The sequence below is a fragment of the Haliaeetus albicilla genome, chromosome Z (genome assembly GCF_947461875.1).
Source record: "Haliaeetus albicilla chromosome Z, bHalAlb1.1, whole genome shotgun sequence".
Classification (NCBI taxonomy): domain Eukaryota; kingdom Metazoa; phylum Chordata; class Aves; order Accipitriformes; family Accipitridae; genus Haliaeetus; species Haliaeetus albicilla.
In genome coordinates, this window is record NC_091516.1 from 20,552,742 (window position 1) to 20,568,411 (window position 15,670).

The window sequence follows — 15,670 nt, forward strand, 5'->3', positions numbered from 1 at the left end:
GCATACCTACAGTAATGTAAATATTTGTTCCATACAAGTGGATGTCCATGTTAGCTTTGTGTTTTTGTTTAGGCTCAGGGGTGTTTTTAACATACATACCTGCAAAAAGTTTGTTTATGGATGAGGATCAGCTCTTGTCTTCCTTACCAAATGCTTTACACAACCATTCCAGCTGAATCAGTGTTCAGTGGGTGTAAACAGCACTCCCAATGATTTTACAGTCAAGGCAAACATTATGACAAGTTACTGCAATAAAAACTCCTGCTTAGAGAAGCATGCGTGTTCCCCATCATATCACAAGAGATAACCTTCATTCATTTTAAGGTAAACTTTTGCACTTTCCGTAACTCTTTCATGACCTTAAAATATCATCACAATAGTGTCCACACTCTCTGTTTAATATATCACAATGACATCGGGCACAGACCTTGCTAATAACATCTCCCCACTTGGCACAAAGAGTTCAATAACAGCACACAATTAACAATACTTCTATTCTTTAATTTTTGCCTTCCTTTTCACCTGTCAGGGAGCAAGAGAAATGTTTTTAGTTGCCTGAATTGTACATATATGCTTGTACATGTATCCTGGTTTCAGCTGGGATAGAGTTGATTGTCTTTCTAGTCACTGGTGTAGTGCTATGTTTTTGAGTTGGGTGTGGGAGGAATCTTGATAGCACTCTGAAGTTTTCTGTTGTTGCTAAGTAATGTTTAGTCTGAAGCTGGGGATTTTTCAGCTTCTGGTGCCCGGCCAGTGAGAGGGCTAGGGGGGCATGGGAGGTTGCAGGGGAGGGCACAGCCAGGGCAGCTGACCGAAAGTGGCCAACGCGGTATTCTGTACCATGTGATGTCATGTCTAGTATATAAACTGGGGGGAATGGGGTGAGGAGATTGCCACTCGGGGACTAACTGGGCATCGGTCAGTGGGTAGTGAGCAATTGCACTGGGCATCACTTGTATATTCCAATCCTTTTAGTATTACTATTGTCATTTTATTAGTGTTATCATTATTGTTATTACTTTCTTCTTTTCTGTTCTATTAAACCTTTCTTATTCCAACCCACGAGTTTTGCCTCTTTTCCCGTTCTCTCCCCCATCCTACTGGCTGAGTGGTGCTCGGTTGGTGGCTGGGGTTAAACCATGACAACATGTAACTATTTTGTGAGGAGCTCCATCTAAAATAGACTACTTCTCTTCTCCTTTTCCTCTGACTAGTAATAGTGGTCTGCACAGAGTAGGAAATAGGAGGGGGAAAGTATGTAGGCAGGCTATGAGGAGAAATAAAATGGCCATTTCATCCATATGTATCTACAAATAGATTGTTCGGAAAAAGCACAGGCTACATCTCTAGCCTGTATTATCTTTCTGTACCCCTATTCTGGGGTGGACATCTTCACTCAAGGCCACTCAAGGACAGCTAACAATGGGTCGATATGACAGTGTGGTTCAAGCCCTAAGAATGGTATCACATGTGCATGTACATGACAGACAGTGTTATCAGGGAAAAAAAAACAATGTAGATGCCGGAATCTAAGCAGATCCACAGGCTTCATTGTCCCATTCTGCTACTGTCCTGTTCCAGTATTTCTGGCCCTAAAATCAAAACAGAAACTCTTCAATTTGCAGCTGAAAAAGTTTAAACAATACATATTACTTCCAGAATTTTGGTTTCTGAAAACATTCATTGGTAAAAGAACAAAAACTCAAAATATTTTCTTGTTTGAAAAATTCATTTCTGATCCTTCCTACTACAAAAAGAATGGACCTTATTAAAAGTAAAAAGCACCTTAAAAGAGGCACGATTAGTAGATAGTTGAAAATATACTTACTAAATATTATTACAACTTTCATGATGTGATTTATTTCCAGTATCTAAATTTAATCTACCCTAACTTTTTTTTTTCTTTACCTAGGTAGTATTTTAATCTCTAAATCTTAATGGTGAGGCTGTATTCAGAAGCAATCACAGCTTTGGGTAGTTAAAAACAGAGTCAGTATTACCGTTTGATTCTCACTGAGACAAAAATATAAATGCGTACCCCAATGGTGTGTATCAGACTTCATAGGACTGTGTGATACTTTATGCTATTTTATGTAATCAGTGAAGAAAAACATTATCCAAACCCAACAATGTTACTTGGCCATGTTTGTTCCTCTGCTTTCTGTTATAGAAAGTGACAGATGCACTGTATTCAGCGTGAAGCTACATTGTACACTGATATTCCTTATATTTTCAAACTGTAATAAACCAAGTTGTAGCGACAACTGTGAGCATACAGATTTTGGTCGTCTCTCTGGAATTAAATAATGCAAAATACTACCAGCTAACAGTACATATGTATATCCCTCAAGAAGATTTAATGATAGAAACATACTAGAATGTAGAAGAAATAAAGAAATTGTGGTAAGACAATCTTTTTTTAATATTGTAGGATACAAAGAGAATACTGTAGGCATATGCAGATAACACAGTTGATTAATTCTAGCTCCTTTACCAACGCTGATGGAAAAACTAAAAATCACAAAAACTATCTGTAGTTTTCCATTAGTTCTATATCCATCAGGATTAAGATCTTCAGAAGTCACTAGTTCAGCATTTCAAGGTGATAAAAATCCAAAAAATCTTTGAGAAGAGTTTCTTCACAACATTCAAGTTTGGCCGAAGTCTTTGAATGCTGATTGGGTTTTTTTCAGTTTTTTTTCATTGAAGGACTGTAACAGGTTATTCTAACTGGAAGAATTATCCCTGTAAATGCAGTTTCCTAATGTATAGCCAGATTCCAAAGAAAGAACCCATCTCTTACCCTTTTACATTACAAAAACGTTTTGTCTTTCCTATTCTAGAATATAGTCTTCCTTAGAGGGGGCTGTTTTATAGTTTAAAGATGAGATATTCACTTTTTCTCCATGCCTATAGCACAAGAAAAGGTTTAGAGACCAGTTTAACACCAGTGCCTGCACAGTTTTGAGCATTGCACCATTTTCTTAAAGGCCACCAGCTGGCAATTTTTCTCAACAGTCCATCTGCAATTGTGGACAGCCATAATGCCACAAATTCTAAGGAAAAAAGACCACAGAATCTGTTTTTCTTTATTTTTATATGTCTTACTGTACCTCATTACATCTGTGTCTCTACATTTTCATACAGGAACAATATGTCATATCCATGCTAAGAAAACAGCTAAGAAAAGTATAAGTCTGTTAACTTCTTTGCAACTTAACTAGGCTTCCTATACTTCTACTTCAACACGTGATTTTTGATTATGGAAGGATAGGTGTTCTATATGAAAATATTTTTTAAACATGTGATGCAATAGTTTCTAAGCAAAAATTAAAATTATTTATTGTCATTTCTACTATTTGTTCTTTCCGAAGTTAGCACCAGAAGTAACTATTAACTTAACATGGATCTAGCTCAGCTGAAAGAACTCCAGAATACATTCTTGATCTCTCACAAAACATTGTGGAACTTTCTTTTCCCAGATGTCAGAAATCTCTCCACTCAAAAGGAGGGCAAGGGAACTTGCAGTACAGAACATGGAGAATGTGAGAAAACTCCAAGGGCTGTTCAAAAGGTGGTAAGTGCAGGGACCATGAGGAGTCATGGAGGAGACTCATGGCAATTTGTAAGAAGTTATATTTCCTTCTAGGGATGGGACAGGAAAGAAAATGGGAATATCGGATGCACAATCCCCATTCCCATCTTAGCCCCAGAAGCTTTTCCTTTCCACTACTAATTGTACACTGTGTAGCTGGACGTGGCAGATGACTGTGGAAAGAAGGAGGGAAAGAGAGACCAACTGCAAATTCAGACAGGTTGTGAAGACGGGTAATGTGCTATTGCTGTGAGCTCCTGGCAGTCATTGAAACAGACTCCACACTACCCTTTCATGTATTTATAGTTCTGGATTTCCATACTATAACTTTTACCCCTCTCAGTTGTGTTCCTCCAGTCCACATGACATACCCATCATTTCCTTAATAACTTAATCTGCAGTAGCCAAATGGGAAGAAGACTGGAGATATTTTGACTTTGGTGGGCTATTGTTTAAGTAGAGCCTGCATCACTTACTTATTGTATGGATCACTCAGTACCCTGCCCAAGACAGCAAAGGCTATCTGATCTCCTAGGACACCTTCTCTCCTTATTAAGGTCAGAGGGAGGATAATTCCTGATCTCCCTTTGTCACTAAACTGCCTGAACTACCTGACATTAACTTCCAGAGTAGGCTGAACAGAATACATCTGATCTTCCTCCAACTAACTCAAGCATATAGATGAAAACATCTTTATGTGTTGATGTGAGCAACCATAAAGACCACCTGGTTAGAAGGGGATAATTACTGAGCAGAAGAAATTGTGTACTGAAAAATACTGATAGAGAAAGGCCTGCCAGCCTGAAACTGCAAGCTTGAGGACTAGGCCTATGAACAAGAAACATCCTTAAAGAATGCATCTAGCCTCTTTGAAGTGCAGCCAGGGTAGCTAGAAACCACAGACATCCTAAGATATCACCGGTAAGCACAAAACCAAGGGACTGTAATGGCAACTGACAAGGTGGAAAACTATCCGGAAAAGTAAAATTGCTCTGAAAGAACAGAAAACATCATCGTCTATTGGATTTTACAGGTGAAAAATAGAAATTAACATTATGCATTTGTTGCTCAAAGTAGGATGTCCTACACCCTCTTATATCTCTATGTTATAAAAAGAACTTGATTTTTAGCCAAAATGGAGCCTCCCTCTCTCTCTGAGAACTTCCTGGTCAAATTCCAGACTGGACTCTCACTCCAGACTCTGTTTTGTGGATCATTTTTGAAGAGAGACTCTGCCTCTTATTAGTTCAGTCTGTCCTCACCCCTTTTGGGGATGGTTGGGTGCCTCTCTGGGATTGATTTGTCCTTCCCCATTTTGGGATTGTTTGGCTCCTTCTGAAATCTAATTTGCTTCATATCAATATTATATAAATAATACCTATTTGCTATAGAACAGTAGACAAAATGGGTTCAGGAACAAGAAGTGGCTCTGACACCTACTGTCATATAAAATCCTGTGTCCAGACCTCTGAAATTTCTTGTCTTTCAGAAGAGGCTGGACACACCCAGGGTACCTACTGAGAGTGACACTTTTCTTTGTGCTGAATTCTTAACTCTGTCTGGCAGTTTGAAGGTTTGAAACGTTCTTTGTCCTTTTCCTTTTCTCTTGTTTTAAAAATTATAAGGCTCACTTCAGTACCTTTTTTTTAACTGCCTAAAGCTGCTTGGATGCAACTGCAATTTCAGCTTTCATAACATCATGTGGCAATGAGTTCCACAATTCAATAGCAAACTATTTCAAAAAATCTTCCTTAAAAAAATGTCTTTTATATGAATAAAAGTAGTGAACAATAGTACTTTATTCAGCTTTTCCATACTTTTATGTAAATTTCTTTCATAATTCCCTCAGTTATCTTGTTTCTAGCTTGAATGGTGTAATGTATTAATTCTCTCATTAGTTCCTACAGAAATGTCTTTGATCATCCCCTCTCCTTTCTCTAGATTTTTGATACATAGGGCAGGGAAGGGACAGAATTACATGCAATATGATAATGACCAGCGATACCATTAAGTATTTAAATTGCAAAACTATATTTTCATTCTGTCTTTACTTTCAAATAAAGTAAAATATTTGATTTGTCTTTGCCTATTTACCTATGATTGGAGTCACTGGAACTGACAAAGCTGATTCCAAGTGCTCCACTGTGCATGGCTATAGCTAGTTGTCTTAGTAATCATAAACTTAATAGATAATTCAACTAGGTGCTAAGCACTGTGGTCTGATCTGGCAAACTAACTTTAAACTCTAGACTATGTTTGAATATTCAATTGGATTAAAACCTGGTATTAGCAGAAATGAACACATAATGCATTGGGTTTAGGCATTTTTTGTTTATTTACAAAATTACCAGACTATAAATAATCTCAACACTCTCAATGCTGAGTGTTGTAAATGTTCTTATTTTTCCTAATATCTTGGCAAAAGCCTACCAAATGCACCATTAGAGACTAACTTGGTGTCATTCAATCAGGTCTTTTCAGCTACATATCTCACAGCTATCACACTGACAAAACATGCTCTTTGAGGAGCTTTGATTCTGTGAAAAGCTGGATACCCTTAATTTAGCATCTGCCAGGTTCAGGTGGCTGTGTATGTAACAGGGAACCTGCTTATCTACCAAACTTCTCAAATGTATTCTGTTCTGAGATGCTTTGATTTTCGTTTTCTAAGAGGAAGAATACTATGTTAAAATACTGGTTTAATTAAAACAGAACCACGATATTTTCAGAAACCTGGCAATATGATGGAACCCTATGATTTCACTTAATATGCTGCTGCATTCTCTTGAAACCTATTAATGATTGTTATTTAAAAGGCCAAAGCCTTTCATCAACTATCAGTAAATGTATTTTAAAAAAATAGATACATATGCAGCATAAAGAAGAAAAAGCAATAAAATTCAAGATTCACATGATTTAGCAGGAACAACACTACTTTATGGTTATATTTTTACTGAAACTACATTCATTTGTAACAATATTAAAAATTAAGAATGAATATCAGCCTGAGCCAGTTTTCATTTTGGTTCTCTAAAGGTTAGAGGGAGAAAAGTGTCTCTTCTTTATTTCCTCTATTTATTTAGTGACTTTTCTGTGCCTACCATATTCTGAAAAATAGTAATTTTGTACATTGTCAAATTATTATGCAGTTCATCCGAGTGGAGAAAAAATAAACACATAGACAAGGCACTGTAATAAACTTTTGGAAAAAAAGAAACAGCTATAAAACAATGTTTCCAATGTTTCCATTTTAACATAGCAAAAGAATGAACTGTGGTTTGAGTATTTTGTGTCAAACTTTCACGTAGTATGATCAAAGTACTAAGTTCTACACAGCCTTCCCATCCATAATCAACGTCCTGTTCCTATATCCACAAAGGTGAATATAAAGCTTGCAGGTGCTCTGTTTGAATATATATATTATGTCTCTCCAACAACTTAAATAAAAGAAATGTATGCTCTAGAAAAGACAGTGCTCTACCTAAACACATTCTTCAAGCTTAGTGTCCTGATAAGGAGGAGTTCTTTGAAAAGCTGCTTTTATTTCCAGATCTCCTTGTCCTCACAGGATGTCCTTTTCACATTATAGTTGAACCTACCTGCAGTGATCTACCTATGTTTCCACATAGTCAAGCACCTGATAACAAATTAGTAAGTGAAGATTAGACCAAACATCTTTCTCTAGGATCCTTGATGTTGTTTTTTTTTTAAGTCACTGAATAGAGGAGAAAACAACTGAATCCACAGGTGACTTAGGTCATTATTAAACAGGTTTTAAAAACCTTGTGTTGTGGTTTAACCCCAGCCAGCAACTAAGCACCACGCAGCCGCTCACTCACTCCCCCCCCATCCAGTGGGATGGGGGAGAAAATCGGGAAAAAGAAGTAAAACTCCTGGGTTGAGATAAGAACGGTTTAATAGAACAGAAAAGAAGAAACTGATAATCATAATGATAACACTAATAAAATGACAACAGTAGCAATAAAAGGATTGGAATGTACAAATGATGCGCAGGGCAATTGCTCACCACCCGCCAGCCGACACCCAGCCAGTCCCCGAGCGGCGATTCCCTGCCTGCCCTTCCCAGTTCCTAACCTAGATGGGACGTCCCATGGTATGGAATACCCTGTTGGCCAGTTTGGGTCAGGTGCCCTGGCTGTGTCCTGTGCCAACTTCTTGTGCCCCTCCAGCTTTCTCGCTGGCTGGGCATGAGAAGCTGAAAAATCCTTGACTATAGTCTAAACACTACTGAGCAACGACTGAAAACATCAGTGTGATCAACATTCTTCACATGCTGAACTCAAAACATAGCACTGTACCAGCTACTAGCAAGACAGTTAACTCTATCCCAGCTGAAACCAGGACACCTTGTCATAATCACATCTTAAGGATGGACAACCTTGAAACTGCAAACTGCAGATACTGATTCATTTACCAATTCTACTACTCTTATCTTTTTAAGTCAGTATTTCTGTGCTCAGATCCGCAGTACTAAATATGTTGTTTTATCTGTTATCTGTAATGTTTATTTAAAAATTGGATTCTTTCAGTACGGGCTGTTTCTTACTATGTTTTAGTTCTGTACTTAAAAAAATGTGACTCTGATCTTACACTTGGGACCTCTCATTGCCACCATAACATAAGTGGTTAAAAATAAAAATAAAAATATTGTATTCTACTACATATTTAATAGAAATCATAGTTGAGAAATTATGCAGACAATTGTTAATATTTTGTTTTCTTATGTCAGAATATACAATCCAGCTTTCTTACTTTTTAATGTACAATAAAATTCTGCTTTTAATAGGACAATCTTGGAGTTTTTCAAATAAGATAACTTTTTATTATCTCTTTGTCTTGGTTTCTGCTGTGATAGTTTTAATTGTTTTCCTAGTAGCTGGTATAGTGCTATGTTTTGGGTTCAGCATGAGAAGAATATGCAGTGATAACACACTGATGTTTTCAGTTGTTGCTAATCAGTGTTTAGACTAAGTCAAGGATGTTTCAGCTTGTTATGCCCAGCCAGCAAGAAGGCCACTTCCCACTGCGGGGAGTGGGGCTGGGAGGGATGGCTGCTCAGGAACTAACTGGGCATCTGGTGGCAGGTGGTGAGCAGTTGCATTGTGCATCACTTGTATATTCCAATCCTTTTATTATTATTACTGTTATTTTAATATTGTTATTATCATTATTAGTTTATTCCCTTCTGTTCTATTAAACTGTTCTTATCTCAACCCATGATTTTTTGGTTTTTTTTCTCCCAACTCTCTCCCGTATTCCACTGGGTTGGAGAGGGGGAGTGAATGAGCAGCTGCGTGGTGCTTAGCTCCCAGCTGGAGTTAAATCATAACACTCTTCTATGATAATTTTAAAATTCAGGATTAATATCTCCCTGTATCCTTGTACCCTGAATATTTCTGTTATAAGTGTTTGAGTATTCATACAATCCACAGAAATGTCTTCGAGAAGAATTAAGTTGTTTTAAGTTAGCAAGACATTGAGCATTCAGTTTTTCCCTCAGAGACAACTGTAGAATGCCTGTCTTCAGCTTAATTTACCATCATTTCCCTTCCTTAACCCAAAGACACAGGGATATAGTGATTACTCAAAGCTCTTCTGAAGTTTGGAAAGTTGATGCAATTCCTAAATCGTAGTTTAGGGCAAAGTTACACAACACATGTAGTTTATCACATTGTTCTGCAATTTATCATTAGGATATTAACACATAAATCTGGACCATATATCAATATAGTTCTAAGCAGATGTTTTTGTTTGAGTCCACCAAATCCATTTTATATACAGCTTCAGTTGGCCCCTGCAGCCCTTTATGAAGCAGTGGTCTTTATCACATCATGCTATATCATGTGAGATAGCTGCTGAACTTTTTGTGCTTGGGTGCCTAACAAAGCAGTTTTTATAAAGACTTTTAAAATGTCTTGGTACTTGACTCCAGTTGGTTTCATATGGTGATAGAGACTTATAAATCATTGTGGTATCTATTTGTGCCATGATGATCTGGAGGAAGTCCAAACCCTAGGCACACATGAAAAATACACCCATGTAAGTGCATAAAACAAATTTTAAAATTACTACTTCATTTTCTCTTTCATTTCTGTTCCCTCTAAAATAATTTTTTAATTTCATTTGATAATGTTGATAAAACAATGTGTCATTTAACACAGTAAATCACATCTGATTAACAGAATCTAATGCAAGAAACAAATTAACACAGCTACACCAAAGCAAAATTGCTTATGAATTTGGACACTAAATTCATGAAATTTTAAAATGAAAATGAAATCTGAACATAGATGTTGAATAATTAAGTCAATGGAACCGTTAAAGTGTCTATTGACTGACTTACAGGCAGCATCACAACCGCAAGGCCAGTCACAGGATGCTTGCTTTACAAATAATAATTAATGGATTTTCAACAGTCTGCATACTAGACCTAACTGTTAAAACTAAAGTTTTCTGAGTTGCCTTTAGAAAAAAGAGAACAGCATGTATAAATTTTATATCTAAATACCTAAATCAGTTTATTCTGTATATCCAATCTATAGTGTTTAGTAGCTGTGTTTCAGCCCAGTTTCAGCTTTTTCTTTTTGATTTTCCCTAAGTGATACTAAGCAAAATCTTTCTGTCAGCACTATATATTTGCCTCTATATTACAAGATCTTACTGTTGCAACATAGAAAAGAAATACTGTCAGCAATGAGACCTGAAATATGGAAATTATGAAAGCAAAAATTTCACTCTAACAGTGACGTTTGCCAGTTGTGTGCATGGAAAAATAGTACAAATGTGGGGAAAGGTTAACTGAATCTACATCCTGCATATGTATTCTGCCTTTATCCAATTGAATTATAATTCAATATTACCAACACCATATCATGTTCAAATGTCTTAACTTTGTTTTTTCTTTCTTTAAACATTTTAAAACTTTGAAGATACTTAGTGCCCAAATAAATTAGAATAATTAGCATTGAATTCTGTTTAATTATCTATATTTTTTTGTGCTTTCAGAAGATAATACCTTTGTTTCTGCAATTGTAGAGTCTTGCCCCTCAGAAAATGAGAAATTTTGGTGTTGCCCATGCTACAGCAGGGGAAAAGGAGGAAAGAGCAGCAGAGAGAAACAGCTATGTAGTGACCACATTTTAGCCTTTAGACATATGGCTTATTGTTAACTTTGCTCTTTTATTTTCTCCCTTCCCCCCATGCCCTCCCCCCCCCCGCCCCCGACAGGCACACTGACTTCATTTTAAGACCTTCAGTCCTCCAAACTTCAAAAACTCAGGCCACATTATTTACCTAAGTACAGATTCGGTGAAGTATTTTTTTGTAAACATCCCAACCAGAACATAGAATCAATAACTTTGAAATCTACTATCTTGTATCCAATATATCAAGCTTTTTGCAATTATTATTTCAGGAAGGGCTGGACAGGACAGATTTGCCAAAAATAGAATCTGTTTAGTAAATTTCAGTTAAAGAATATTCCTCCACAAGTTAAAAGCAATTAAACTAACATGGAAGTGCACAGAAAAACTATGCCAGCTGTGCTGGTTTTGGCTGGGATAGAGTTAATTTTCTTCATAGTAGCTAGTATGGGGCTATGTTTTGGATTTGTGCTGAAAACAGTGTTGATAATACAGGGAGATGTTTTTGTTACTGCTGAGCAGTGCTTACACAGCGTCAAGCCCTTTCCTGCTTCTCACCCTACCCCACCAGTGAGCAATTTGGGGGTGCACAAGAATTTGGGAGGGGACACAGCTGGGATAGGGATATGTCATCACACAGCTGACCAAAGGGATATTCCAGACCATATAACGTCAAGCTCAGCATATACAGCTGGAGGAAGAAGAAGGAAGGGGGGGACGTTCAGAGTGATGGCGTTTGTCTTCCCAAGTAACCGTCACATGTGATGGAGCCCTGCTTTCCTGGAGATGGCTGAACACCTGCCTGCCGATGAGAAGGAATTCCTGGGTTTGCTTTGCTTGCATGCGTGGCTTTTGTTTTTCCTGTCAAACTTTTTATCTCAACCCACGAGTTTTCTCACTTTTACCCTCTTAATTCTCTCCCCCATCCCACTGTGAGGGAAGTGAGCAAGCAGCTCTGTGGGACTTAGCCACCAACTGGGATTAAACCATGACACCAGTTTAAAATCAATATTCTGGATTTATGCACAATTTAATCCCATAGAAAGTAATTTTGTTTTGGTTTATTCCCTGTAGTTCTTTAAAGTTACATTTAAAAATTTTAAAGTTACAGTTTAAACCATTCAGTGCTTGCAAAAGTAATTAAATTTAAAGCTTATTGAAGTATATATTGTACTTGGGGTGTTTTTTTGTCTTTTTGTGATTTTTGTTTGGTTGGTTTTGGGTTTTTTTTGGTTTTTTTGCTTCTGTTTTTTTATTTTTTTTTTTGGTTTTTTTTCTGAACATCTCAAGTCTTTTATTTCCAGGAACTGATTCCTGTGTTTTTTTCTTACAGTATGTACAAATCATATGAGGGTTTCACATCAGTACAAGCACTACAAGGTACTTCGAAACATGCCAAATGCTTTACCAATTTTTTCCCCCGTCTGTTCTTACATTGACACTTTTGTATGTATTACCTAACTCTTTTTTTAAATTGGGGATAATATCTATCAAGTTGTTTTTCAAATGATCTAGATACCAGATTGCCTGTTGGAACACATGATTTATTTACAAATCAGCTTTGAAAATCCAGCTATCTTCCAGTTCAGACACTAAATAAGGTCTGTTCTAGGAACAGCTCTGAGATGGATAAAAGGGGAAATAGAAGATACTGAATTACTTTGGGTATTAATATATACAAATCATATTACAAGAAAGTAGGCTAATATTAAACCAAATTAATCTAGAAATTACTGCAAAGTGGTTGTTCAGCTGATGTCAACACACAACAACTTATAAGCATCATAAGATTTCAGAAGATACTGTATAGCTTGTCTAACTAGCTGCCCATGAAATTAACAAGTTATTAACCCAGTAGTCAGTATTATATTTACATCTAGACTGGTAAATGTCAAAATGAAAGCATATATGCTTTGTAACTGTAAAGAAATACAAAGGCAAATTATTATCTGCATTTAACAGATGGAGAAACTCTTCCAAAGAGATGGAAAATAACTTGCCCATGTCAGTTGGCAGTCCAGTCTCCCTAACAGGAATTAAAACCTGTCTCAGGTAAGTTGCTATCCTGTAAACTACACAGTCAACATATATTCAACTATTAAATAAGAAAGGCCTATTCTGACAGCATTTTTTCCAGCCTACGTCCTGGGAACCATAATTTTCCTCTTTAACCTTTTTTTTCAGAAATAAACAGCAGACCCAAATGCAAAGTTCAGCTTCTGCTTTTACAGACCTTAATAGTTTTTGATTGCTGATGCACGTACTTTGTTCATCATAAATTAAACAAGGGAGGCAGATTTCTACCTGAAGAAGCATGTCTGTCAAATGTGTGGTTAGCATGGTGTTTTTCATAAAATTCTGCTATGGATGGCTAACATGCTGATTAATGGATTTTAAGGACGAGTTTGCAGTTTTGAAGGATAAGTACTCTTTCCAATTTAGCAACCAAAAAATTGTAAAGACTTTTTCCTCCTGCAAATGTATGCACATTTATTTAGAGTTGGTATATTAATAAATGACAACTGCTACAGAAAGTAGTCTAGCATTAAATTAAATACATTTCATGACCCACTGTCTCAAAATGCATTATCTTTTAATATATTATGCATGCAAATGTAATGACACTACATAGATGACAATCTTAAAGTCCCATGCAAAAATGAAAGCCTGTTTGTCTCATGAGTTAAAATAACCTTGAAGTATTTATAAAAATCCACTGTTTGATAATATTATAGTATTACATAATTGTTTTAGCACTTAAAAGTCTTATTTAAAGAAAAAGAAAGACCAAAGGCTGCTTGACTATCTATCACGAATTATCAACAAAGGATAATTAGGATAGTTTAGTGCAATTTATAGGACCAATAACAGAAAACAAGTCTGGAAGGGACTCTAAGACACTACTTGCCCTGGGACAGTAATAATTATGTAATCCATGCTTTTAAAATCTTTTTATTACAGGTCTTAAATTATGTAGTTTTTACAACCTGCACAATATATACTTTCCATTGAGGCTACATTTATTGTCTAATTGAGATCTCACATAAAATCTCATTACTTCTTCTAGCCACCATGGAGAGGAAAAATCAGCTTGTTCTTTTTTGGAGCAGGCTACTAGGTTTTCGAAGAGTGTTATCAGTTCCTATCCAACTCTTCCTTTATATAACATAACTCCAGGTGTTTCAATCTGTTCTCATTGATTAAGTTTTCTGGAGTTTTCCAGAGTTCCTAACTTCTTTCTTGTCTTGTTTTAGGCTTTCCAAACATCTCACCTTTTCTCTAGAGGTCAGTTTCCAGAGGTTATATCAGTACTTCATCTATCAAGACAGCTATTCCTTACTACATATTTCTGGAACTTTTTTATTCCTAAATGCAATTTTTTTAAAATGTATTTACGTTAAAGTACAACATTATACAGGCTAAGTCCAACATTTGCTACTGTACTTTAATCCTGCATTCAACATTACTGAAAGCCCTCCAAGCATGGTGAAACATGTAAAAGCTTTGTTTTGTTCCAGTTGTTGGTTAATTGTAGAAGATTGTTTGATCTATGGCAACTTCACAGTGAATGCCACTTGATATCTGTTTTAACAGTAAGCCACTAATAGCTGTTCTTTCAGTAAGGTTGCCCAAACAATTTTTTACTTTTTTATGAAACTTTCACTTAGACCACGATGCTTCCCAATTTAGCTTATGAAAATATCATACAGGACAATGACAAAAGCCTTAGTATAGTGATGATACTGACATATACTTTTTTCTTTTTCTGAAAGTTTTGTTATCCTGCTCTAGAAGGAAATTAAGTTGATTTGACATTATACACTTAGAATAAAGTCAAGTTGGCTGGTTTTCGTCTACTTGTTTTCTTCCAGGTGTGTAAATGCAGTTTATTTTATTATCTATCACAGTGGTTTTTTGAAAACTGAAGTTATTGTGGCATGTCTATAATTCTTCAGCTGCTCCTTCTAAAAGCTTGAAAATATATTCATCATTTTTCAGTCTTCTGGAACCTCATCTATGCTCTACATGTTCTCAAAGATAAGTGTTAACAAATGCGTGAGTGTGTCAGGTATTTGAAAATGCCTATTTCTTCCAAGTAGTCTCCAGCTGTTCCCTACCCATTGTACCCTGAGGTCTTATTCATGCTTATTTCATGCAGCTGTCCCTGCAATGGACTTTTAGGAGGACAATGGTAGTGAATGATTCTGCTCTCTCAACATTATGTGTTAACAGCTTTGTACTTCCATTGACAATTAATTAATATTCTTACTTTTCCTCTTACTACCAATGCACTTACCATCTAATTGCTCTCAAGTTATTAATGCAAATTTAAGCCTGATTTATCTGATACCTAGTTTTGTTTTACCAAAGCCTGCAAATGAAGAGCCTGAAAACTGAATAACTGTATCAACAGAAAATATTTATACAATTCTAATAACAAATCACTGCTTATTAAGAGAACATTTCAAGACTGAGGAGACAATGGCAGGTTGAGGGTTTTTTTTTTAATTTCAGGGAACTCTGTATCAGGCACTGAAAATAAGCCTGCTGAGGGACCATAGTAGAATGATTGGAAACAAGTTCTTTGAAGAATTTACTGCCTCACAGCTGGAGAATACTTTCTCCTTGCCCACTGTTCCCAATCTGGAAATCACCTCTCCTCACCACTGAGAACAGTTTAGTACCTTGCCCTATTTTGGACTAGGAACAAAGTATTTGGGAACACAGAATAGGAAGCCTGCACATGTGGTAAATTATCATTCTTACCTGGGAGAGCACAGATAATTCTTAAGCATGACAAATGATATTTCATACTTTTCTGTAAATGGAGAAACATCAGAATTTGAAAATAATACAACAAAACATACATACACTGACAAAACCATACATTTTCCTGGAAGAACAGTGGTAG

The 15,670-nt window shown here is 36.3% G+C and overlaps 1 protein-coding gene across 21 annotated transcripts in view; it reads right to left on the bottom strand.

The window, feature by feature from the left end:
- The window catches only part of PTPRD (protein tyrosine phosphatase receptor type D), a 1,298,969-nt gene that overhangs the window by 918,804 nt on the left and 364,495 nt on the right, over positions 1-15,670 (bottom strand). Inside the window, exon 5 of one of the 21 annotated variants that reach the window (XM_069776165.1) lies at positions 15,526-15,577. The exons of the other annotated variants lie outside the window; for them this stretch is intronic. The gene's annotated coding sequence lies outside the window, so the exon portion shown is untranslated. The remainder of the gene's footprint in view (positions 1-15,525; positions 15,578-15,670) is intronic. 21 annotated transcript variants of the gene reach the window in all.